This window comes from Lepisma saccharinum, chromosome 8, assembly GCF_977018435.1.
Source record: "Lepisma saccharinum chromosome 8, izLepSacc3.1, whole genome shotgun sequence".
NCBI classification, from domain to species: Eukaryota; Metazoa; Arthropoda; class Insecta; order Zygentoma; family Lepismatidae; genus Lepisma; species Lepisma saccharinum.
This window is the reverse complement of record NC_139236.1, coordinates 94400527-94427529: the sequence shown is the minus strand read 5'-3', so window position 1 is coordinate 94427529 and position 27003 is coordinate 94400527. Positions and strand designations below refer to the sequence as shown.

Below are 27003 nucleotides of genomic sequence, written 5' to 3'. Positions count from 1 at the left end.
ACATACATGCCATATGTTTTGAAATATCAGGTTTAAATTTCATATCTACACTCTTCAATGATTTCCGTCATTTCTTTTATTTTTCTATGTCGGATAAAATTTAATTTTAAAAACGTCTTCCTTCAAACCGCTCCTACAATGAAGTGTTGTGGCAGCAATACCCTATCCGTTTCGTATCTTTCAAAACTAAATGCATGCCACATGAAGAAAATATTTTATTTAAACATAATTTCTGCTTTTAAATGGATTTTCTCAAGGAATTATGCCATCAATTTGTGGAATAACGAATATTTACAAAGAGCGGCTTCCTTCAGACCACTTCAGCAACAAACTGTTGTGGCAGCAATACATTCAAACCTCTCCTGCAACAAACTGTTGTGGCAGCAATACATTCAAACCTCTCCTGCAACAAACTGTTGTGGCAGTAATACATTCAAACCTCTCCTGCAACGAAGTGTTGTGGCAGCAATACATACCCGTTTCGTATCATTCCCACTAAATGCTTGCCACATGTGGAGAAATATTTCATTTTAAACTTTATTTCTACATATTTTCAAGGAGTTCTGCCACTATTTTGTGAAATAATGGTTAAATTTTAAAGAGCGTCTCCCATCAACCCAGAGTGTTGTGGCAGCAATGCATACTCGTTTCTTATCTTTTCCACAACATACATGACATATGTTTTGAAATATCAGGTTTAAATTTCATATCTACACTCTTCAATGATTTCCGTCATTTCTTTTATTTTTCTATGTCGGATAAAATTTAATTTTAAAAACGTCTTCCTTCAAACCGCTCCTACAATGAAGTGTTGTGGCAGCAATACCCTATCCGTTTCGTATCTTTCAAAACTAAATGCATGCCACATGAAGAAAATATTTTATTTAAACATAATTTCTGCTTTTAAATGGATTTTCTCAAGGAATTATGCCATCAATTTGTGGAATAACGAATATTTACAAAGAGCGGCTTCCTTCAGACCACTTCAGCAACAAACTGTTGTGGCAGCAATACATTCAAACCTCTCCTGCAACAAACTGTTGTGGCAGCAATACATTCAAACCTCTCCTGCAACAAAGTGTTGTGGCAGCAATACATTCAAACCTCTCCTGCAACGAAGTGTTGTGGCAGCAATACATACCCTTTTCGTATCATTCCCACTAAATGCTTGCCACATGTGGAGAAATATTTCATTTTAAACTTTATTTCTACATATTTTCAAGGAGTTCTGCCACTATTTTGTGAAATAATGGTTAAATTTTAAAGAGCGTCTCCCATCAACCCAGAGTGTTGTGGCAGCAATGCATACTCGTTTCTTATCTTTTCCACAACATACATGACATATGTTTTGAAATATCAGGTTTAAATTTCATATCTACACTCTTCAATGATTTCCGTCATTTCTTTTATTTTTCTATGTCGGATAAAATTTAATTTTAAAAACGTCTTCCTTCAAACCGCTCCTACAATGAAGTGTTGTGGCAGCAATACCCTATCCGTTTCGTATCTTTCAAAACTAAATGCATGCCACATGAAGAAAATATTTTATTTAAACATAATTTCTGCTTTTAAATGGATTTTCTCAAGGAATTATGCCATCAATTTGTGGAATAACGAATATTTACAAAGAGCGGCTTCCTTCAGACCACTTCAGCAACAAACTGTTGTGGCAGCAATACATTCAAACCTCTCCTGCAACAAACTGTTGTGGCAGCAATACATTCAAACCTCTCTTGCAACAAAGTGTTGTGGCAGCAATACATTCAAACCTCTCCTGCAACGAAGTGTTGTGGCAGCAATACATACCCGTTTCGTATCATTCCCACTAAATGCTTGCCACATGTGGAGAAATATTTCATTTTAAACTTTATTTCTACATATTTTCAAGGAGTTCTGCCACTATTTTGTGAAATAATGGTTAAATTTTAAAGAGCGTCTCCCATCAACCCAGAGTGTTGTGGCAGCAAAGCATACTCGTTTCTTATCTTTTCCACAACATACATGCCATATGTTTTGAAATATCAGGTTTAAATTTCATATCTACACTCTTCAATGATTTCCGTCATTTCTTTTATTTTTCTATGTCGGATAAAATTTAATTTTAAAAACGTCTTCCTTCAAACCGCTCCTACAATGAAGTGTTGTGGCAGCAATACCCTATCCGTTTCGTATCTTTCAAAACTAAATGCATGCCACATGAAGAAAATATTTTATTTAAACATAATTTCTGCTTTTAAATGGATTTTCTCAAGGAATTATGCCATCAATTTGTGGAATAACGAATATTTACAAAGAGCGGCTTCCTTCAGACCACTTCAGCAACAAACTGTTGTGGCAGCAATACATTCAAACCTCTCCTGCAACAAACTGTTGTGGCAGCAATACATTCAAACCTCTCCTGCAACAAAGTGTTGTGGCAGCAATACATTCAAACCTCTCCTGCAACGAAGTGTTGTGGCAGCAATACATACCCGTTTCGTATCATTCCCACTAAATGCTTGCCACATGTGGAGAAATATTTCATTTTAAACTTTATTTCTACATATTTTCAAGGAGTTCTGCCACTATTTTGTGAAATAATGGTTAAATTTTAAAGAGCGTCTCCCATCAACCCAGAGTGTTGTGGCAGCAATGCATACTCGTTTCTTATCTTTTCCACAACATACATGCCATATGTTTTGAAATATCAGGTTTAAATTTCATATCTACACTCTTCAATGATTTCCGTCATTTCTTTTATTTTTCTATGTCGGATAAAATTTAATTTTAAAAACGTCTTCCTTCAAACCGCTCCTACAATGAAGTGTTGTGGCAGCAATACCCTATCCGTTTCGTATCTTTCAAAACTAAATGCATGCCACATGAAGAAAATATTTTATTTAAACATAATTTCTGCTTTTAAATGGATTTTCTCAAGGAATTATGCCATCAATTTGTGGAATAACGAATATTTACAAAGAGCGGCTTCCTTCAGACCACTTCAGCAACAAACTGTTGTGGCAGCAATACATTCAAACCTCTCCTGCAACAAACTGTTGTGGCAGCAATACATTCAAACCTCTCCTGCAACAAAGTGTTGTGGCAGCAATACATTCAAACCTCTCCTGCAACGAAGTGTTGTGGCAGCAATACATACCCGTTTCGTATCATTCCCACTAAATGCTTGCCACATGTGGAGAAATATTTCATTTTAAACTTTATTTCTACATATTTTCAAGGAGTTCTGCCACTATTTTGTGAAATAATGGTTAAATTTTAAAGAGCGTCTCCCATCAACCCAGAGTGTTGTGGCAGCAATGCATACTCGTTTCTTATCTTTTCCACAACATACATGCCATATGTTTTGAAATATCAGGTTTAAATTTCATATCTACACTCTTCAATGATTTCCGTCATTTCTTTTATTTTTCTATGTCGGATAAAATTTAATTTTAAAAACGTCTTCCTTCAAACCGCTCCTACAATGAAGTGTTGTGGCAGCAATACCCTATCCGTTTCGTATCTTTCAAAACTAAATGCATGCCACATGAAGAAAATATTTTATTTAAACATAATTTCTGCTTTTAAATGGATTTTCTCAAGGAATTATGCCATCAATTTGTGGAATAACGAATATTTACAAAGAGCGGCTTCCTTCAGACCACTTCAGCAACAAACTGTTGTGGCAGCAATACATTCAAACCTCTCCTGCAACAAACTGTTGTGGCAATACATTCAAACCTCTCTTGCAACAAAGTGTTGTGGCAGCAATACATTCAAACCTCTCCTGCAACGAAGTGTTGTGGCAGCAATACATACCCGTTTCGTATCATTCCCACTAAATGCTTGCCACATGTGGAGAAATATTTCATTTTAAACTTTATTTCTACATATTTTCAAGGAGTTCTGCCACTATTTTGTGAAATAATGGTTAAATTTTAAAGAGCGTCTCCCATCAACCCAGAGTGTTGTGGCAGCAAAGCATACTCGTTTCTTATCTTTTCCACAACATACATGCCATATGTTTTGAAATATCAGGTTTAAATTTCATATCTACACTCTTCAATGATTTCCGTCATTTCTTTTATTTTTCTATGTCGGATAAAATTTAATTTTAAAAACGTCTTCCTTCAAACCGCTCCTACAATGAAGTGTTGTGGCAGCAATACCCTATCCGTTTCGTATCTTTCAAAACTAAATGCATGCCACATGAAGAAAATATTTTATTTAAACATAATTTCTGCTTTTAAATGGATTTTCTCAAGGAATTATGCCATCAATTTGTGGAATAACGAATATTTACAAAGAGCGGCTTCCTTCAGACCACTTCAGCAACAAACTGTTGTGGCAGCAATACATTCAAACCTCTCCTGCAACAAACTGTTGTGGCAGCAATACATTCAAACCTCTCCTGCAACAAAGTGTTGTGGCAGCAATACATTCAAACCTCTCCTGCAACGAAGTGTTGTGGCAGCAATACATACCCGTTTCGTATCATTCCCACTAAATGCTTGCCACATGTGGAGAAATATTTCATTTTAAACTTTATTTCTACATATTTTCAAGGAGTTCTGCCACTATTTTGTGAAATAATGGTTAAATTTTAAAGAGCGTCTCCCATCAACCCAGAGTGTTGTGGCAGCAAAGCATACTCGTTTCTTATCTTTTCCACAACATACATGCCATATGTTTTGAAATATCAGGTTTAAATTTCATATCTACACTCTTCAATGATTTCCGTCATTTCTTTTATTTTTCTATGTCGGATAAAATTTAATTTTAAAAACGTCTTCCTTCAAACCGCTCCTACAATGAAGTGTTGTGGCAGCAATACCCTATCCGTTTCGTATCTTTCAAAACTAAATGCATGCCACATGAAGAAAATATTTTATTTAAACATAATTTCTGCTTTTAAATGGATTTTCTCAAGGAATTATGCCATCAATTTGTGGAATAACGAATATTTACACAGAGCGGCTTCCTTCAGACCACTTCAGCAACAAACTGTTGTGGCAGCAATACATTCAAACCTCTCCTGCAACAAACTGTTGTGGCAGCAATACATTCAAACCTCTCCTGCAACGAAGTGTTGTGGCAGCAATACATACCCGTTTCGTATCATTCCCACTAAATGCTTGCCACATGTGGAGAAATATTTCATTTTAAACTTTATTTCTACATATTTTCAAGGAGTTCTGCCACTATTTTGTGAAATAATGGTTAAATTTTAAAGAGCGTCTCCCATCAACCCAGAGTGTTGTGGCAGCAATGCATACTCGTTTCTTATCTTTTCCGCAACATACATGCCATATGTTTTGAAATATCAGGTTTAAATTTCATATCTACACTCTTCAATGATTTCCGTCATTTCTTTTATTTTTCTATGTCGGATAAAATTTAATTTTAAAAACGTCTTCCTTCAAACCGCTCCTACAATGAAGTGTTGTGGCAGCAATACCCTATCCGTTTCGTATCTTTCAAAACTAAATGCATGCCACATGAAGAAAATATTTTATTTAAACATAATTTCTGCTTTTAAATGGATTTTCTCAAGGAATTATGCCATCAATTTGTGGAATAACGAATATTTACAAAGAGCGGCTTCCTTCAGACCACTTCAGCAACAAACTGTTGTGGCAGCAATACATTCAAACCTCTCCTGCAACAAACTGTTGTGGCAGCAATACATATCCGTTTCATATCTTTCCCACTAAATGTATGCCATGTGTGGACAAATAATTTATTTAAACTTTATTTCTACATTTTTTAAGGAATTCTGATATTATTTTGTGAAAGAATCGTATAAATTCTTATAAAGCATCTGCCTTCAACCGGAGTGTTGTGGCAGCAATATATAATTGTTTCTTGTCTTTCCCACAACATATGCCATATGGTCTGAAATATCTCGTCTAAACATAATTTCTATTCCTCTTAAGCATTTTCTCAAGTAATTAATCCATCTTGTTGTGGAAAATTACAGTGGCGTCTGTCTCGTGGCCTCAAATTTGGCCAGGGCATATTTTTTTAAAAGAATTTAAAATATAATGACAATTCACATGAATTACAAAAAAAAGGTATTTTTTTCTTCTAGACTAGAAAACTGGACTTACTCGTTTGAAAGAATGTAAAATGTAATGACAAATTACATGAATTACAAGAAAAACGGGTATTTATCTTCTTCTAAACTACAAACTGGACTTATTTTTTTGAAGAATTTAAAATATAATGACAATTCACATGATTACAAAAGAAACAGGGGTATTGTTGTGAAACATACCTTTCTATGAACGTTGACTTCTGTTCTTCTGCTCAGCAAATTTTGTTATTACTTTTTCGTTGAAGCCTTCTTTGTTTGAAATGTATTCTATCTCTATTGTAAGCAAGTGCCAAGGCATTTGGTCTGTCTTGTCCCATTGCATTTCTTAAGCAGGTTTTAATACGCTTCAATGTGCTGAAACATCGTTCAGATTCAGCTGTTGCCACTGGAGTTATTAAAACTATGTTTGTATTTTTTACTGTTTCTGAAAAGGTACCCTCTAAATAATTTTAAATAAAAAAGGAATGCAATCTACTGATAAGAGTTTATGTTTTTCAACTCTTCACTACAATAAAGAACACGAAGTTCCCTCTTTAGTTTTCCCTCTTCTATGAAGGGATAATAAATCTGGGAAGATGCCTCTGTTTAAAGATTGTTCTCTTTCATTATGTCCTCGTAGAGCAAGTTCATGTCGACCACAGAATTTTAAGCAATCGATAATTCTATTTAATATATGCCTATTTTTCCGGACAAATTCATTGTGTCTTGTAATTGACAGCCTATGTCCTTCATCAATTTGTGTTCGAACATCAACCCTGCCAAACTCACTCAAACATAGCGAATGAAAGCCACCAAAACACTACAGAACAACACGCAAGATCGAACGCGACGCAACAGAGCTAGCCCTGAATCAGCACTCAAATCCATTGCACTCTTCCCTCCTCTCTGCTAGCATGTGACCTTCACTGTAGCATAGGTGGGTGTAGGCCACACCTTCCTTTGTGACGTGCCACGGAAAACGATAATTGACATCAATGCCGCTAGGAGCGCTGTCGTATCCATTGCAACAGACGATGACTTTTTTGGGGTAAAATCACCTTTTAAAAGACTGTGTGATAGTTATGCGTTATGGTGATTGATAATTATGTGAATACGTCCGTTTTTCTTTAGGGGCCAAGCCCCGGAAAATTAGATAATTTTTAAAGAGCATATTTTTTCAAACCACTCCAGCAACAAACTGTTGTGGCAGCAATACATATCTGTTTCTTAGCTTTTCTACTAAATGCATGTCACATGGGCAGAAATATTTTATTTAAACTTCATTTCTACATCTCCTAAGGGATTCCTCAAGGAATTCCACAACTATTTTGTGTCATAATGGTAAATTTTATAAAGCTCCTTCCTTCAACCCGAAGTGTTGTGGCAGCAGGTGCATATATCTAGCATATTTTGTATTGCTTCTTGACACTGTTAGCTAGTCGTGAAACTAAAGTCTATACTCAGGGCAAGATTTGAAGCAAAAAACTGTAACAACCGCCATATTAGCCAATTTCATTCATGAAGTTAATGTAGTGCGCATATTCAGTCATGAAATATTTTACTTATCACTGTCAATTCTTAATCCGTGTGAACAGGTACTAAAATTTTGGACATGTTAATTTAATTTGGACTGATGTGTGCAAGTACTGTCGGATTAAAAATTATAGATACTCAAGTTTCGACTCCAATTAAAAATTATCCAGTAGACCTACATAAAAATGAGTTACATCAAAATTTAGCTTATTCAATTCTGTTAATATATGGTAACCACATTTTTTTTTCAAGTATGCCTTACATTCTTAATCGTCGTGAGAACAAATAAAGTGCATTTTTTTGTTTTGCAAACCATTCATTCAATCGTGATGAAATTTTAGTACGGTGTAGGCAGAAAGGTTTTAAACAAAATTCTTAATTATCAGATTTCCAAAGTTTGTAAAAATAATGTTCTTATCAATTTTGCGAAACAACTTTTTCTTAGTATTGGGTGGTTGTACAAATACAATATTGATCTTGTTTGAAGTTGTTAACACCTGTTTTTAAAATCCATTATCATTGTCAATTGACACTGCGAAACTGATTTTATACAGTTTTTATTCATTAAATTAGGCACACACAGGAGATGTACTACATAGATTTTTGAGCGAAAGATGCATGCTTGACCAGGACTCAAACCTGGGTCTCTGGCATACTGTGCCATTGCTCTACAACTGAGCTACCAAGCCAGCCTGGCATCGCCCGAGTTATCGCTGTTGCTGTTTTGCCTGTGTACAGTGTTTCAAAGGCAACAGATCCCATTGCAGTAGCTCTTGCAAAGACGAATACACACAGGTAAAACAGCAAAAAATCAGGTGATGCTAGGCCGGTAGAGCAATTGCATGGTATGCCGGAGACAGGGTTCTTTGAGTCCTGCCTTTTTTACTGAAAAATCTACGTAATTTTTATTCAAGATGTAGTCACGGACACTGCCGGCTTGTAACGATTCCATTGAAAGTCTATGTATTCATTACAAGCCAGCAGTATCCGTGACTGTACATGTAACATTGTAATACCGCTCACAGTGACCCCCGCAGTTTTAACAACCCAATTTATGGCACCAAGGCAGCCAAACACAAACATAGAACTTCTTGTGGACATACCTAGGTAGCACATGAAATGTAAACTCCGTTAAATTATCCAGTTACACCCCCTCTTACTTAATCTTGATGAATGTACAGAACCACTAAGGTTTCTTGGCAATTATATTCTTATATGACAGAAAATTTAATGATGTTTATAATTGAACTTTTGTAAGAGGTGCGCATCATTCTTTTCCCTTTAACATAAATTATAATCTACTGTGCTGTCATTCATTGTTAATAATGTGCAGTAAACTTGTGCATGAAACAGTATGTAATTGAGATATTTGTTGAAAATATGTGCATTTGTCACTATTTAAAAAAATATTAATTAAGTACTTACATACATGACTGAAGTGTGCCACTTGTCAAGTTACACAAACAAGCTCCTGTGACCAAGTATTTCCCTGCAGAGACCTTCACAAAGATTAGCCTTTGTCAGAAAAGTAACAGGAGTGATTTTTTTTTCAAACTATGATACTGAAAGGTGCACAATGGATGTTATTTAGTCACCTTATAGGTGTTGTGAATATAAATGAGCTTGGAAGTGGCTCTGCATTTACAATGCCTTTGATGAGTTTGGCTTTAATGACTTCAAATTCCATATTTGTATATAAGAATTGGTGTTGCTTGTATAAAAATATCAACACAATGTCTCTGTAAATTCATGATATTACATTTTGATTTGATCAAGTTAAGAGAGTTTCTCTGCTCACAAGTACAACTTTTTAAAAATTGATTGATATGTTGTTTTAAGTCCACTTTATGCACAGTAAGGCTAATCGGGACTGGACCTACAGTTTAAAGTGGAATCCGAACCACTTGTGCCTCCACCGGGTATCGAACCCGGGACCCCTAACTTTTTAAAAATAAAAGCTGATTAGTATTCATCAAGATATTCCATCAATCCAAAAGATGACTGTGTCATCATACATGCTGAGAAGCACGTATTGCTTCTGAAACCTCCAGAAATGCTCGTAGTTGAGTATAGATATCAGAAGGGATTACTTTGACAGGACCAAAGGATCATTAGTTGGAGAGTTCATTATATGTATAATTACTTTATAAAATCAGTCCTGGAACTTTTATGGAAAAGGGTATATGTTCCATAAGAAATCACTGCTTGTCAAATGAATGGAATTATTGCACACCTTACTGAGCAGCTTTATTTTAACATACATTTTAGAAATGGTGACAAAAAATTACTATTATCCCATCATATAGTATATCAAGGATAAATTGTGATAGTGTGTGAATTAATGTGAACAATTTGCAAAACAAGCATTGCAATTGTAGCTCAATTTTAATTATATCATAATCGGTTTCAGCTGGTACATATGCAGCATGCAGCTTACAAACTCCATAACAACCATGCTTTCATGTGACACTTGTTGCACACTTTCGCCGCTCAGTCACTAATATTCAATCAAGTTACTGCACAAATATAACAATAAGCAGAGTTACCCTTGCACCTTGTGTGTCATGAACACACATAGTTGGATGCAGAAGAGTTATATGCTGGTCACATTTAGACCCCAAAATACACATTTATTTGAATTTGGATGAACCACAGAGCTACTTCATGCAGCAACAAGGCTGGAAAAATACAGACTTTAGATCACTGTTCCTTGGACTCCTGTTTGGCAGCCAGACACCCTAACTGGACCACTATGGCTCGATTTGAGAATAAATGCATGGGAAATACTGAGGCAACACATTTGTTGCAGAATAGACACTTGATAAAGATTTTCATAGCATCTTACTATGTCCTGCACTTTTTGAATTTCATTTGTGAAAAAAAATTGTGGAATTTCAATTTTACATTTTGTCTCCTTTCACTTTTGTCCCCTGAAAAATGTAAAATCTAGATTCCACCGAACATACAAAATGTTTGAAGAGCCACAGTGATGAATAACTTAAGAAGAAACATTTGAATGATAAGAAATCCAATGTTCATTACCAAAATTCAAAGTCGTGTATTACAATGACAGCATTGAAAATGCTAAAAATTCTAGTTGTGTAAAAATGAAGTAGTTTTCAAATTCATAAAAGGTATTAGAGAAGTTCTGAGGTATCTCCAAAGAACAGTCTTTCCAAGCAATACATCTAACATTTTTCTATTTCTAATAAGAGAAATTCATAATTTATGGGCATTGCAACCATATTTTGGACTATTGGTAATACCAATGCCCTACGATTTGTTTCACATTGAATGAGAAAGAATTGATGATGTCAGTCTTTCTCGCGCGTTCCTCACCCTGGCATCAATTACAAAGGGATCTAAGTGGTTCATTAGATCCAGTAGTTGACAACTAATTTAAAATTCCATGTCATTCACATGAAAAATCAGCTTCAATTCTTTGCCCAATACACAGCCCTTGTATTCAGAAATCTGATTAGTCCAGAAACATGTATATTGCAACACACTGTAGATTACAACACCACTTATATCTTAACCACAAAATGATTCCCCGAGCTCTGATAACCACTTTTAGATTAAATATTTATTTACTCATTCATTTGTGAGAAACTGTAATGGCAAGCAAATGAGACGATACAATATTGAATGGAATTATTTCAACAACTTACTTTCATGCTGTATGACAGTATTTTCTTCTTAAAAACAAGTTTGTTTCAAACATACAGTAGGTGCTATAGGTTTCATCTCTCAAAGTATGTGAATATGAATATCAATTGAATAAGGTTTATAAATAAACAATATTAATAAGATTAACACTACCACCAAGTTTGTGGAACACAAAGGTGTCTCTTAGGAGAAGATGAGTACCTCATGTGTACATTTCCTTAGGGATTCCAGGTCTGCACTTATACATGTCATTCTGCTCTTAAGAACAATCAAATAAATCCTTCAAATCAAGAAATATTAACATTTATTACATTTTTTAAAAAAAATACTACAAGCAATTTTAAAACATGATAAAAATGTATTCCTCTTCCAAAGATATCTTTGTCGAGTTGTACCAGGAGTATGGTTTGGTGTGAGTGCAATTCTTCATGAATCCAATACTGAAATAAAAAGTTAAAAAACTTTAAAATCCAAACCACATAAATACATTACATGTAATTTTTCTTAGAACACGTCACCTTATGGCATGTACAGTCACTGACACTTCTGGGTTATAACAATTCCATTAGCTTTCAATGGAATCGTTACAACCCAGAAGTGTCCATGACTGTACAAACACTTGAAGGTTCTATACAGTCTATTATCTATTCAATGAATCAGTATGTACAAATAATTTTGTTGACCTTAGATTCAGAGCTTGAGTTACTTGTCTTTAGAGTGAAATATACAGCAGAGGGAAAGAAACAATACAGGAGGTATGGTGAAATCAAGAACAGCATATGTTTGCGATTGCCATAACTGCTTCATCATACTGATACTGTACGAATGCAGTAGACGTTATTTCTTGTGAATCCTTATATTTGACGAATACACATGATTGTATACACACAATAACAAATACAACTAAATTGTGTTCGCGCAACACACATGCACGTCTTAGTTGAATGTTTGACTGCAGCCGAATGAGTGTCTTGAGGCAGTGTTGCCAATTGTACATGCTGCTTCACTGGCATGCTGCAAGTCCCACTAAAACCTGAACATAAAAACGCAATATCATCATCATGGCAAGAAATACACTAAAATGAAAGTAATACTTTTGGTTGATTGATTGATTTAGTTTATTTTACTTCGTGTTTTGTGCCTCTTGGCTAATTTGCGAAGAGGTGGATGAGTGATGAAATGGATATTCACAAACAACCAAGCCCGAGCGGGATTCGAACCCGGGACCCTTGGCGTCGCAGCTAACCACTCGGCCACAGGGTCCAGCAGTAATACTTTTGGTAATACTTATGCACAATAATAAAAACATATCTAGTAGAGCAGGCATGTTTCCTTGTCTGGGTGATTATTACAATGCAAAAATGTAATATAACAATATACATTGATTAAATGTAAGCTTAATGGATATGGATTGAATATAAAAATATAAATTCCATTTAAATCTTTGTCTACAACAACAGAAAGGGATTAGCTTCTACAAATGTTGAGAAAGCCCTCTTCAACACAAACTGAGTCTCATTTAATTTTATACAAAAAAAGAATCTAAATGGCCTGCCATTACTTTGCCCATCCTCACATAAAACTGCATATTACTTGATAAGTGCCATCAACAAATGAAATATCAGAGCACTTTTGACATATTTTTCACACATCAAAGGTGGATGACATTGGTTGGAAATTGCCATCACACCATGCTTTGAGATCTTTTACAAATTCTTCAAAAGACCCAAATTCGGCTTGTAGATCTTTACTTTAAACTGCCTGCTACAAAGAAACATGTCAGAGAGTTCTTTCATTATTTTTAATATCCTTGCAGGTAGCTTTAACAGAGAATTTAGAGCCATGTAGAAATACAGCTTGCAGCAAATATGGAAGGAAGACATCAATTTCATTAAACATAAAGACTTCCAGAAATAACAGAAGGAAGCAAGAAATGTTACACAGAAAAGGAAGACAGGCTAAAGAAACACAAGAAAAACCAAATGCTGCATATAGCCACAGGAATAATTGACCAAACAACACTGCTAATAACAGATCTTCACCTTTGTTAATCCTATATATGGGATACATATATGAAGAGATGAAATCCAATTCTTGAGATATGCGGAGGCAGCTAACTTAGTCATAAAATTTATTGTGTGAGGGTTAACTGGGGAGTAATAGAATTCAGTATCATTTGTGTCGAATGAATCATTGGAATAGTTCAAACAGGTAATGAGGGCACCTAGGGAAGCTATATTCATCTGCTTTGCACTAGAAAATATGAGAACAAATTAGGTACATCATTTTATCTCAGGGCTCAAGGATTTCAATGAACAGCAAATTATTTACAATGAAAATGATTCATACGAGTTTCTCAGTATTGCTGTCTTTGTCGTGCAATGCATTTATTCTAGTTGTAGCAACATTTGCACATGAACTTTGTTTTGTTAGAAGTGACCACAAATCGTTTCATGATAGCCAGAGGAACATTTAACTCCAAAAATGAATTTTTAGGTTTTGTTTAATTGATCTCCTGTGAAAAGATCTATTTGGAGTGAGATCAACACCTCCATCTCTCCCACTTATCAGTAGTCATGTATCTACAATTTACTAATTTGACATTGAATACCAATGCGACACAAACTTCTCACGTCTCATGATTGCTATGTAATCTATGGAATGTATGCATACTACACAATCTGTCAAAAGCTATCTTAAGTAATTTTTCACATGAGTATGACTAATAGAGCTGAGCCAATACCACTTTGAACAGATATCCGCATCCAAACAAAAGTTCTTGGGTTACCAGCTAGGTTAAGCTGATGTTGGCTTCCAACGTTTCAAGCGTATACATTGCTCTCATCATTAGGGAATATAGAAATGGAGGCCAGTGTAGGGTAATCCAAGAACACTTGTTTGAATCATGTCACCAGGAAAGCTACAATTCCTAGATATCCACATCGATGCCAAAGCTCTTACTGATTCTCAAGATACCAATGCTTTAAAATTGTAGCAATTAAAGGCTGTTCAAAATGTTGATCAATATTAGTGGGTTAGTTCTCCACTCCAATTACAAGCACCAGTTTATCAGAGTTTTGTCTAAAATTATTGAAGAATTACATCAGGCTTTCAAGTAATCACAGTTTTCACACAGATTATTGGTGAAGTATAAAGTTCATAATTTAAATAATTTTCAAGATAATTAGATAATGCCATAAGTGTTACATGGCATTCTTGCAGAAAACCATGCAAGACCAAATGTTGGAAAAGTATCGGCCAGTATTAGTGAATAAAATACTTTATGATAGGTAGGCTCCATCCGGAAATCCTCCACCCTCGAATTCTACCACATTTCAAATCTTTTTGTCCAAAATGTAGTTTCTTAAGAAAGGGTGTTTTTAACTAGCGTGGAAGGAAATTTTTCGAGATCTACGTGCTACGAAACTTGCATTTTTTTAATATTAAAATTCCTTACATACATAACGTCATTATGGTTTTTCAGGGCTTCCATCATGGATTCAGTCACATTTCTTTTTCTTCCTATGACTGACTTGTGGAATGGTATAATTTGCGATATTTAATTTTTTGGTACCTTGAGTGAATTGTCGAAAAATAGTGTTGGGCAGGTTCTAACATGCCTTTAAAGGGATGCTATAGAAAAAGGTGGGGCTGCGGAAGTAGTAGGGGGTGGTAGGTTGATTAGCCCAGGGTTGGAGCCTGGAATCTGTGGCCAATTTTTATGGTTTAGGCCTGAAAAAGCGACTGTTATATATCTATCGGTACGGGTGCGGGTGGCTGCTACGAAACTGACATGGCCACAAGTAGACTTCCAGCTTGCAACTTTAAACGGCTTTATACTCGTAAATATTTGTTTCCACGCTACAGAATTTTCTTTTCAACAATATGCAACACACAATCTTGCTAAAAATATTTCACTACCGAAATCGAGGGTGCAGGATTTCCGGATGGACCCAAAAGGTATATATGGAGTAAAATATGGAATACTGTTGACTTTTGGTCACACATGCAACTAGTATGGAAGTTGTGCAAAGTGATCTGAATACGAAGAGCAGAAAATTCAATAAAATATATAAAATTCAAACTATGAATGTTGAGACTTACCTTATGAGTTTATTCTTGACACACGGTAATGTTCTGTGAAGATGGAAATACCATATTCCAACTTAAAGTTGTCTACTGCATGTGGGAGAACACCTGTAAATTATGAAATTTGCATAAGCATTGTTGACATAGATTTATTTGAGTGGTAAGACAAACAGATTTGTATGACAATTTTCATCCATCTTGGCAAGCTTTGTGTGTAATAAACGAAAGATGAAAATTTAACAATCATTGCAAAAATTATTCCTACATACAAATTATATGCTGGATTACACACTAACAGCATTTTATGAAGAAAAACTCATAATGCAGAAAATTGTAAAATTCTGGAAAATATTAAGTAATTTATTGTTTTATTGGGATTTAGAAAAATTTCTTCACATGACATAATTTGCAATAGCAACTACATACATCTCATTGCACAATAAAAAAAAATCCTCATTTCTATAAAGTAGAACCTTGTACTTACAGCCATTGTATATTCACAAACTGACAATGGTTCATACAGTGTCTAGAAGAATAAATACTCAAAGCAAATTCTACATAATTGAAAAAGATAAGTACATTAGTTTATACAACATTTATTTTCCGAACTGCATGGCACAGTGGTAGCATCGTCGCTTTGTAATCAAAGGGAGGCACATAGTGGTTCGGATCCCACTTTAAACTGTAGGTCAAGTCCCGATTAGCCTTACTGTACTTAAAGTGGACTTAAAACACCAAATCAATCAATCAAACTGTCATATAAGGCAACAGATCACTATTTCAAAGCATTTACCTGAATCAGTTAATTGTTATACCATTGCTTCTTACAAGTAGACTAGATATGGGACAAAATAAAATTTGAAGGAACATAGAAACAAGCAATCAAAGCTTTAACTAATTTTTCTCTCAACAATAACAACCAAGACAAACTCCCCTTCAGTGAGACTGACAAATCCTCCATGAGACAGTTTTGAATTATATTAATGATTAATTAAAAGTTTAGTAGAAATTATTGAAGTTGCACACACAATTCACAGAAAATAATGCTGAACATTTCTATATTGAGCACCCAGCTGTGTTTAAATTCACTTATTTCCTCCTCCCAGAAATTTTACTCATGGGCGAGTCGAGGCCTACACTTTCTGTATAGCTAGTTTAGTCTTGCAGTTGTTATCATAGCTACAGAATTGAGCGAAGCAAATTGTCTGTTAGGCAGATAAAAACTCAAGTGTACAATACTGTACAGAAAAAAAACTTTCATTATGAAGCTGTGGGAAAACTGTGCTAACGGAAAATTAAAAATAAAACCTAAGAAAAAAAGAATATAGAAAAGCAAAGTTAAAAATTGTACTTACGTATGTGAGTATAGTGCTCTTATTGTAGAACGACGTTTCAGAGATTGACTATCTCTTTCCTCAGGTTCGTATAAAAACTAAGTACTTGGCATAGTACTGCGTCAAAAATGTAATATGAGGATTGTGGTTAAGGGTTGGTTAGGGTACATTTAAAATATTAAGTTTTTGCTATTAGAAGTACGTAAAAACCAAGTCGTTCCCTAATAAAACTTGTACAGTAGACCTATTCACAGGTAAAAAAGTTAAAAAAGTTAAAATTCTAAAAAACCTGCATAAATCACAATGCAACCTGCAGGTTTGGCCTTTCCTACCCAACTGTGCTTATCTATCCACATGAAGGTCAATTCTCAACGAATATTTCCCCTCCCCTTAATTTTCTCGTTTCCCCTTATTACGTCACAAATCCAACGTGAATTCACGTTCCTCTCTTGCAGCTTGCATAACTTCCGGAGTGACGTGGAAACCGATATTGGGTTCAATCTTCCAGGCTTTATCCCATTTTTTGAGGAAATTGATCCACCCTTCTTCCAAATTTCCTTCGTCCCTATTAAGATTACTCTTCCCCCCCTACAAATACTCGCTGTCTCATACACATTTCTTCCTAATTTCCTCCCCTCTTTTCTGATTACCTCTTTTTTTGCGATTCTATGCCCACTTTCCAAAATATGTTCTGAGAGACCCGTTTTGGGGACTTTTTCCCTTATGTCCTTTTCATGCTCGCTCCATCTTTTACCCATATTTCGGCCCGTCTGTCCTATGTACTCCTTCCCGCATTGGCATTCTATTCGATAAACCCCCTTCTGTTTTTCCGGTATTTCCCTAGTTGTCTTTCCTTTCTTATAATCGGTGAAGTATTTTTCTACATTCTTTGGTGCTTTCATCCCGCAAACGATTCCAAAATCTCTCGTTATTTTTCCGATTTTTTCCGATACGGATTGATGGTAAGGGATGCCAACGTACTTTACCCTCCTATTTTCGATTTTTTCCCCTTCTTTTTGATCCCCTTCTTTCCTAATAATTTTCCGTGCTCTCTCCGCTATCTTATCCATTTCTCTATTTGTGTATCCATTTTTTAATCCTGTTTTTCTTATCCACCGAATTTCGTTGTCTTTTTCTTTCTCATTATTGCATAGTCTACCGGCCCTAATAAAAAAGTTAAGGAATACGTTTTTCTTTGTTATTTCGGGGTGCGCCGATTCTTTGTTAATATATAAGTTCCCCGATAGGGGTTTATGATGTACCCCTGTTCTAATCCTATTCCCTTCTTTCAAGATACTAAGATCCAGGAAATTGATTTTTCCATCGCTTAAGTTTTCCCTGGTGAAGTTTATTCTTTCGTCTTGTTTTTCTAATTCTTCAAAAACCTTGTTCAGTGCTACCCCCTTTCCTATAATCAAGATATCATCAACGTATCTCCCATAATATTTAATACCCATTCCTGTTTTTTCCAAAGCTGCCTTCTCAATGAAGTGCATAAAAATGCTCGCTACTATACCCGAAATGGGGTTTCCCATCGCCAAGCCTTCTTTTTGTCTATAAATACTGTCATTGACATAGAAAAAGTTATATTCCGTTACAAGGTTATACCATCGTACATATTCCCAAGCAGTTAGGATGTCTATTCCTTTTTCTAACAGCCACCTTAGTAAACAATCTCCCGCCCGCCCCCTCGGTACACTTGGGTATAAGTTAACAACATCAAAACTACTTATTGTATCCTCGTCATCAATTTCCAGATTTTCTATACATTCTTTAACTTCTACGGCATTCCTAACGCTATATTGGGTGTTCTCATTTACCTTCCTTATTCTTTTTACCAGCAATTTTGCTAGCCCATACCCAGGATGTTCGTATGTTGGTATAATAGGTCTAAGTGGTATGCCTTGTTTGTGTGTCTTAGGTATTCCAAAAGCAATTGGTATGTTGCCAACTTTAATTTCCTTAATAAGGATTTTCTTTTCGCTTGTGCCCAATGTAATGCTTGTCTCTACCCCTTTTTTGATCTCTCTTCTAATCTTATTAATAGGGTCTTTCTCTATTTTCTCAAAATCGTTACCTTTAAAGCTATCTTCTAATTTTTGGTGATATTCCTCTCTGTCCATGATAACCATCTTGTTTTCTTTATCAGACCTAATTAGAAATACGTTATTCGCCTTCACCCATTTTCTTACATTTTTTAAATCGCGTCTTAGGTTTTCGTTTACTTTCTCTTTCCGTGTTCTATCTCCCCCTTTCATGTTCGTTTCCTTTTTAATTTCTTTTTGCAAGTGTTGTTCTACAATATTACGTATCCTTTGTCTAACCTCAGTTTTATCCTCCCTTTCGTCAATAGTTGTTACGATCGTTTCTGCTGCTATTATGAATTCCTCTTTTTCAAGTTTCTCTACCCCTATTGCAAATTTCTGCCCCTTGTTCATAATCCTAATCAACTCTTTAGGTGGTTCGTGGGTGGTTAAATTTAAAATGTTCTCATTATTTCCCCACTCCTCTGTTTTTTGTTTCTTATTCTCTAGATTATCCTTCCTATTCAATTTTAATTTCATCAATTTCCTCTCTATAGTATTACTATCCCTAAATTTGGCTTTATCCACAGCTCTAAAGTGTCTCTCTTCAATGCGGTTCCACGTCACTTCGTCTAGTTCCCCACTAACTTCCAAATGTAATCTATAGCATTCTTTATTAAGACGTTCGACTTGTCCATGTGCCTCCCTAATACATTTCCCTAGTATTTTAAACTGTATTTCTTGTTTTTGTTCAATCATGCCTACACTCAACGGTTTATACCCCCATTTTAAAAAGTTTGGTAAAACCCCCATTTTCCTGCATTGTTTTAAAAATCTAATCCTGATTAAACCCTTATTCAACTTAATCCTCTTATTTTCTAGTGCACGCACTTTTCTCCCCGTATCGGAGATCAATAGCATTTTATAGGTTTGTCGCGTGTTACTCACAAATCCAGAATATAGAAAAGCAAAGTGAAAAATTGTACTTACGTATGTGAGTATAGTGCTCTTATTGTAGAACGACGTTTCAGAGATTGACTATCTCTTTCCTCAGGTTCGTATAAAAACTAAGTACTTGGCATAGTACTGCGTCAAAAATGTAATATGAGGATTGTGGTTAACCTTAACCACAATCCTCATATTACATTTTTGACGCAGTACTATGCCAAGTACTTAGTTTTTATACGAACCTGAGGAAAGAGATAGTCAATCTCTGAAACGTCGTTCTACAATAAGAGCACTATACTCACATACGTAAGTACAATTTTTCACTTTGCTTTTCTATATTCTGGATTTGTGAGTAACACGCGACAAACCTATAAAATGCTATTGATCTCCGATACGGGGAGAAAAGTGCGTGCACTAGAAAATAAGAGGATTAAGTTGAATAAGGGTTTAATCAGGATTAGATTTTTAAAACAATGCAGGAAAATGGGGGTTTTACCAAACTTTTTAAAATGGGGGTATAAACCGTTGAGTGTAGGCATGATTGAACAAAAACAAGAAATACAGTTTAAAATACTAGGGAAATGTATTAGGGAGGCACATGGACAAGTCGAACGTCTTAATAAAGAATGCTATAGATTACATTTGGAAGTTAGTGGGGAACTAGACGAAGTGACGTGGAACCGCATTGAAGAGAGACACTTTAGAGCTGTGGATAAAGCCAAATTTAGGGATAGTAATACTATAGAGAGGAAATTGATGAAATTAAAATTGAATAGGAAGGATAATCTAGAGAATAAGAAACAAAAAACAGAGGAGTGGGGAAATAATGAGAACATTTTAAATTTAACCACCCACGAACCACCTAAAGAGTTGATTAGGATTATGAACAAGGGGCAGAAATTTGCAATAGGGGTAGAGAAACTTGAAAAAGAGGAATTCATAATAGCAGCAGAAACGATCGTAACAACTATTGACGAAAGGGAGGATAAAACTGAGGTTAGACAAAGGATACGTAATATTGTAGAACAACACTTGCAAAAAGAAATTAAAAAGGAAACGAACATGAAAGGGGGAGATAGAACACGGAAAGAGAAAGTAAACGAAAACCTAAGACGCGATTTAAAAAATGTAAGAAAATGGGTGAAGGCGAATAACGTATTTCTAATTAGGTCTGATAAAGAAAACAAGATGGTTATCATGGACAGAGAGGAATATCACCAAAAATTAGAAGATAGCTTTAAAGGTAACGATTTTGAGAAAATAGAGAAAGACCCTATTAATAAGATTAGAAGAGAGATCAAAAAAGGGGTAGAGACAAGCATTACATTGGGCACAAGCGAAAAGAAAATCCTTATTAAGGAAATTAAAGTTGGCAACATACCAATTGCTTTTGGAATACCTAAGACACACAAACAAGGCATACCACTTAGACCTATTATACCAACATACGAACATCCTGGGTATGGGCTAGCAAAATTGCTGGTAAAAAGAATAAGGAAGGTAAATGAGAACACCCAATATAGCGTTAGGAATGCCGTAGAAGTTAAAGAATGTATAGAAAATCTGGAAATTGATGACGAGGATACAATAAGTAGTTTTGATGTTGTTAACTTATACCCAAGTGTACCGAGGGGGCGGGCGGGAGATTGTTTACTAAGGTGGCTGTTAGAAAAAGGAATAGACATCCTAACTGCTTGGGAATATGTACGATGGTATAACCTTGTAACGGAATATAACTTTTTCTATGTCAATGACAGTATTTATAGACAAAAAGAAGGCTTGGCGATGGGAAACCCCATTTCGGGTATAGTAGCGAGCATTTTTATGCACTTCATTGAGAAGGCAGCTTTGGAAAAAACAGGAATGGGTATTAAATATTATGGGAGATACGTTGATGATATCTTGATTATAGGAAAGGGGGTAGCACTGAACAAGGTTTTTGAAGAATTAGAAAAACAAGACGAAAGAATAAACTTCACCAGGGAAAACTTAAGCGATGGAAAAATCAATTTCCTGGATCTTAGTATCTTGAAAGAAGGGAATAGGATTAGAACAGGGGTACATCATAAACCCCTATCGGGGAACTTATATATTAACAAAGAATCGGCGCACCCCGAAATAACAAAGAAAAACGTATTCCTTAACTTTTTTATTAGGGCCGGTAGACTATGCAATAATGAGAAAGAAAAAGACAACGAAATTCGGTGGATAAGAAAAACAGGATTAAAAAATGGATACACAAATAGAGAAATGGATAAGATAGCGGAGAGAGCACGGAAAATTATTAGGAAAGAAGGGGATCAAAAAGAAGGGGAAAAAATCGAAAATAGGAGGGTAAAGTACGTTGGCATCCCTTACCATCAATCCGTATCGGAAAAAATCGGAAAAATAACGAGAGACTTTGGAATCGTTTGCGGGATGAAAGCACCAAAGAATGTAGAAAAATACTTCACCGATTATAAGAAAGGAAAGACAACTAGGGAAATACCGGAAAAACAGAAGGGGGTTTATCGAATAGAATGCCAATGCGGGAAGGAGTACATAGGACAGACGGGCCGAAATATGGGTAAAAGATGGAGCGAGCATGAAAAGGACATAAGGGAAAAAGTCCCCAAAACGGGTCTCTCAGAACATATTTTGGAAAGTGGGCATAGAATCGCAAAAAAAGAGGTAATCAGAAAAGAGGGGAGGAAATTAGGAAGAAATGTGTATGAGACAGCGAGTATTTGTAGGGGGGGGAAGAGTAATCTTAATAGGGACGAAGGAAATTTGGAAGAAGGGTGGATCAATTTCCTCAAAAAATGGGATAAAGCCTGGAAGATTGAACCCAATATCGGTTTCCACGTCACTCCGGAAGTTATGCAAGCTGCAAGAGAGGAACGTGAATTCACGTTGGATTTGTGACGTAATAAGGGGAAACGAGAAAATTAAGGGGAGGGGAAATATTCGTTGAGAATTGACCTTCATGTGGATAGATAAGCACAGTTGGGTAGGAAAGGCCAAACCTGCAGGTTGCATTGTGATTTATGCAGGTTTTTTAGAATTTTAACTTTTTTACCTGTGAATAGGTCTACTGTACAAGTTTTATTAGGGAACGACTTGGTTTTTACGTACTTCTAATAGCAAAAACTTAATATTTTAAATGTACCCTAACCAACCCTTAACCACAATCCTCATATTACATTTTTGACGCAGTACTATGCCAAGTACTTAGTTTTTATACGAACCTGAGGAAAGAGATAGTCAATCTCTGAAACGTCGTTCTACAATAAGAGCACTATACTCACATACGTAAGTACAATTTTTAACTTTGCTTTTCTATATTCTGGATTTGTGAGTAACACGCGACAAACCTATAAAATGCTATAAGAAAAAAAGACAAACATAATGAAATAGTGTGAGAGTGGTTTGTCTCTGCCAGAGGAAAAAAAATCACCACATACATGTTACATACACATCACCATGTTACAGTAATATGCTAAAAATGCCACTCAAAAAATGGGTAAGACTGAATTCAAAGCATGTAATGGATTGTTGGACATGTTTTGCAAAAATAGACCATTGTTGAACAGCATTAATTTGCCTTACAGCAGAATGATTTGGATATGCTTAGTGTGGTTTCTCAGGCTAAAAGCATTTGCGGAAAGTCAAGCAGCCAAGAATCTAAAATGTGTGCAGAAAATCCTGTTTCACTACTGGTAAAAAAAATTGTTGTGTGCTATTCAGTGCAATGTTAGCATTTGCGAATAAATACTGTATGGGAATATAGCACTTATTTAAGGTAAGACTGCAGAATATGGGCTTTTAGTAGCAGGAAAAACATTTTTCATTGTATTTATGCTATTGGAACCCAACCTAACAGGCCTAACCTAACCTTGTAAGCATTCCTCGTCTGAAATAATGAAAGAAACTGTGCGTCTGTGGGTGGAATCCGGACCGACAAATCAACTCGAATGCCGTGAAACGAAAGGTCTCACTTATCGCACAACACTTGAGCGTGTAAACAATATAGACGTGAACAAATGGAAAAATGCATTGATTTCAGTAGCAGGAAAAACATTTTTTATGTGCAATAATATAATATAATAGTAATCGTAAAAGGAACACCGGAAAATGGAAGTAGAAGGTACGTACTTTCAGGGGATATAAATTTTGTTCGTCTATTTAGAGGAAAAAAGCAGCCCATGTTCTGCAGTGAGACCCTTATTTAATGTAATCTCAGTTTTTATATATAAGTATACTGGTCCCTTCTGATTCAATTTAAGGTGTGTTCCACTGTATTTTCAATAAGTAAGGCTTAAGGTAGGCAAACACAAAGAATAGTTTCACCACTATATTTTCATGAAACATCAACACATACGAAGTCCAAATATGCATGGAATTGTAACTGTCATCAAGCTGAACCCACAATATGAAATAAACAAGTTAAAAATTACAAACCCCATGAAATCAAATTAATTTGCTAACATAAAATATCTAATAACATAAAACTATTATATCTCATGGTAAAAATCATGCCTAAAAATAAAATCTGATAGTGTTTCAGGGTCTTGAGAGGTTTATTAGGTCCAGTTGATTTGCTATATTTTACTTCACTTCTTGTGTCACTTGTGAAGATGGGGATGACTGATGATTTGATGAATGGACACTGATAAACATTCATGCCCAGGCCAGGATTCGAACCCCGGACCCCTGGCATCGTAGTGTGATGTGCTAATCACTCAGCCATGGGAGCCGGCCCTTTAGATCCAGTGGTTGACAACTAGTTTAAATTGTTCTATTTGTCAACAATCCTAGACATAATCGAACTATTACCACAGAGAAATTAAATTTATAAATTTAATTTCTCTGTGCCATTACTCTTCATTATTATACCAAGATTTGAAAGGTGCATATCAATTACAGCAAAATAAATATATTTTTCAGGTGTTTTTGGTATTTTCACCAGGTGGTAAAAGCTAGCTTTTGACCTATTTTCACCAGACTTTAAGCTGCATGTGTATGATCTGCAACCTGGCCTAGCCTAATGCACATATGTGTGTATTCTTTAGTTGTTGATATGTGTGAAGTTTACGGCAGTGTGTATTTACTTTTCGTGCAGGAGACAAGTACTTTTTTCTGCATGCCATGGAGTTGGAAAACTACCGCAAGGTGTTCGCATGTGGACTGGTGCTGCTACTATGTCACATGACATAAGTATGAAAGGGTATGATGTTCTTAATGCTTTCATTGCTAGGTTAGGCAGGTTAGGTTTATGGCTATTAGCATTAAAATTATTTCGGTAAATACTTCTGGTAACACTTTACTATACCGGAGACGGATTTCTTCAAAATTACAGGAGAAAGTACTTACGCAAATCATTTTCTGTAGTGTTGTTGATGTTCGGGAATGTAGTTTTGATCCATTTTAATGCGAATGCATGTGGTTTTCTACGAAAATCTATTTCCGATGCGCTATTGCTGCTGCCGCCATGATGTTGCTAACGTACTATTCTGCATTCCGGAACACTTATTTAGGTGAAATAATGTAATTTGTAACGAAAATAATGTATATTTCTTATTATGAGTACTTACTTACTGTTCTTGTTTATTTCCACACACAACATGGAGATAGCTTACCCTTGATTGTTCGTTGTGCCAGTGTTTTGTCGATTTGGAGTGTGCATGAAGTGTTGCAAGCTCCTTTACCGAAAAATACCTACTTTCGGGCCGGATTTCAAAGTATGCTCAAATAAAAAAAAAAAATACAAAATTATTTTAAAAAAACCTCAGGAACAAACCATTGACGTTATGTTAGGTTAGGTAAGGCAAGCATAGTTTAATTTTTTATAAAAAAATTGAAAGCACTTTAGGAATTTTAAATTAACTTTTTTACTTACTTACGGGGACGAGGTATGCCTACTAGGTTAGGTTAGGCCTGTTAGGTTAGGTTCCATTAGCACTCCTTTCGTTCAATTTAGCATATACGGAAAACATCGGCTTGTAGCAGCAGCAATATCGCGTATTGTGCTCTCGTGCAGAAAGCAAATGACGGCAGCAGCAACAGCGCGTCGGAAATAGATTTTCGTAGAAAACCACATGCATTCGCATTAAAATGGATCAAAACTACATTCCCGAACATCAACAACGCTACAGAAAATGAATTCCGTAAGTACTTTCTCCTGTAAATTTGAAGGAATCCGTCTCGGGTATAGTAAAGTGTTACCAAAATATAATTAGCCTTCGAAAACGCGTGAGTGAATAAGTCAAACAGATTAGGATAGATGGAATAGTATATCCGCACTGCAATGTACACTAGAAAATAAAACGTTGATATTATACAAAAATAATAATAGTATTACTCACTTATATTCGAGGACCTGCAAAGTAAATAAAACTTTGATATAATGCAAAAAAGAATAGTAGTACTCACTTATATTTTAGGTCCAGCAAGTATTTTATGTTATTTTTTCCTGAACGATCGTTGATTCTTCGTGTAAATTCCTCTTCTCTAATCAACGTGGAGCCCCAATTCCGAAAAAAAGACTTCTTTCTTGTTGCTTATTACCGGCTTTTACCTCAAACAAAACACATGTGAAGTTCAAAGATTCATTTACGCTTCCAGCAAGGCAGTACGTCATTAATGCAAACCAGTACGTCATTAATGTGTCCACCAATGAACAACGAGTTCGCGTCAACCAATCGGATAGCTTAAAACTGGTGTGGCAGCAATCACTACCGTCGATGAAAGTAAACACCATGCCAAAATTCCCTTGCAAAACTTATCTTGCTACTTTCGCTCCTCTTATCTCTGCTCCATCCAATGTCAGTTGTGCAAAATATGAAGCTACCGTGGATGCATCTGCACATGTTAGATTGCCGGAATTGGCTTTCGTACATCTCTCGCATGCCATAATCGAAACTTTAATTTTGAAAATGACAGAGAATCCTTAATATTTAAAATTCAGCGTTACAAACACGAGGAGCAACGAATGCCTTCGTGCATGGATTTCTAGAGCGCTAAGCAGACAACCGAGTTGACTGCCGAACGAGAACGTCGTAACTGGAATATCCAATCAGAGGCCGTTCGGTTTTCGTGACGTATAGCATCGATTTAGCACAATTTCTAAGGCCATTTTTTTCGCGAACTATTTTGGATTAACTCAAACTATCTTGCACAACGTTAATATAAAATGAATGGTATGCAGTGATACAGTTAAAATCATATTTTAGGTTAGAGTGGAAATGTCCAATGGTCGCAACAAGAGGAAACAAAAGCGTAGTGTGAAAATCTATTTTTTTAAAAAATTATAGAACCTTGGCAGCTAGGGACGACCAAAATTTACGTCAAGTTTAGTGCTCTTTATGCATAA

The 27003-nt window shown here is 35.6% G+C and overlaps 1 long non-coding RNA gene across 1 annotated transcript; it reads right to left on the bottom strand.

Moving 5' to 3' along the window:
• Positions 1-11538: 11538 nt before the first annotated feature.
• LOC145991664 (uncharacterized) lies at positions 11539-26224 on the bottom strand. The gene is made up of 3 exons (XR_014442087.1): positions 26064-26224; positions 15362-15454; positions 11539-11697 (listed from the first exon to the last, which is right to left on the bottom strand). It is a non-coding gene; the product is annotated as an uncharacterized LOC145991664 (long non-coding RNA).
• Between the last annotated feature and the right edge of the window lie 779 nt (positions 26225-27003).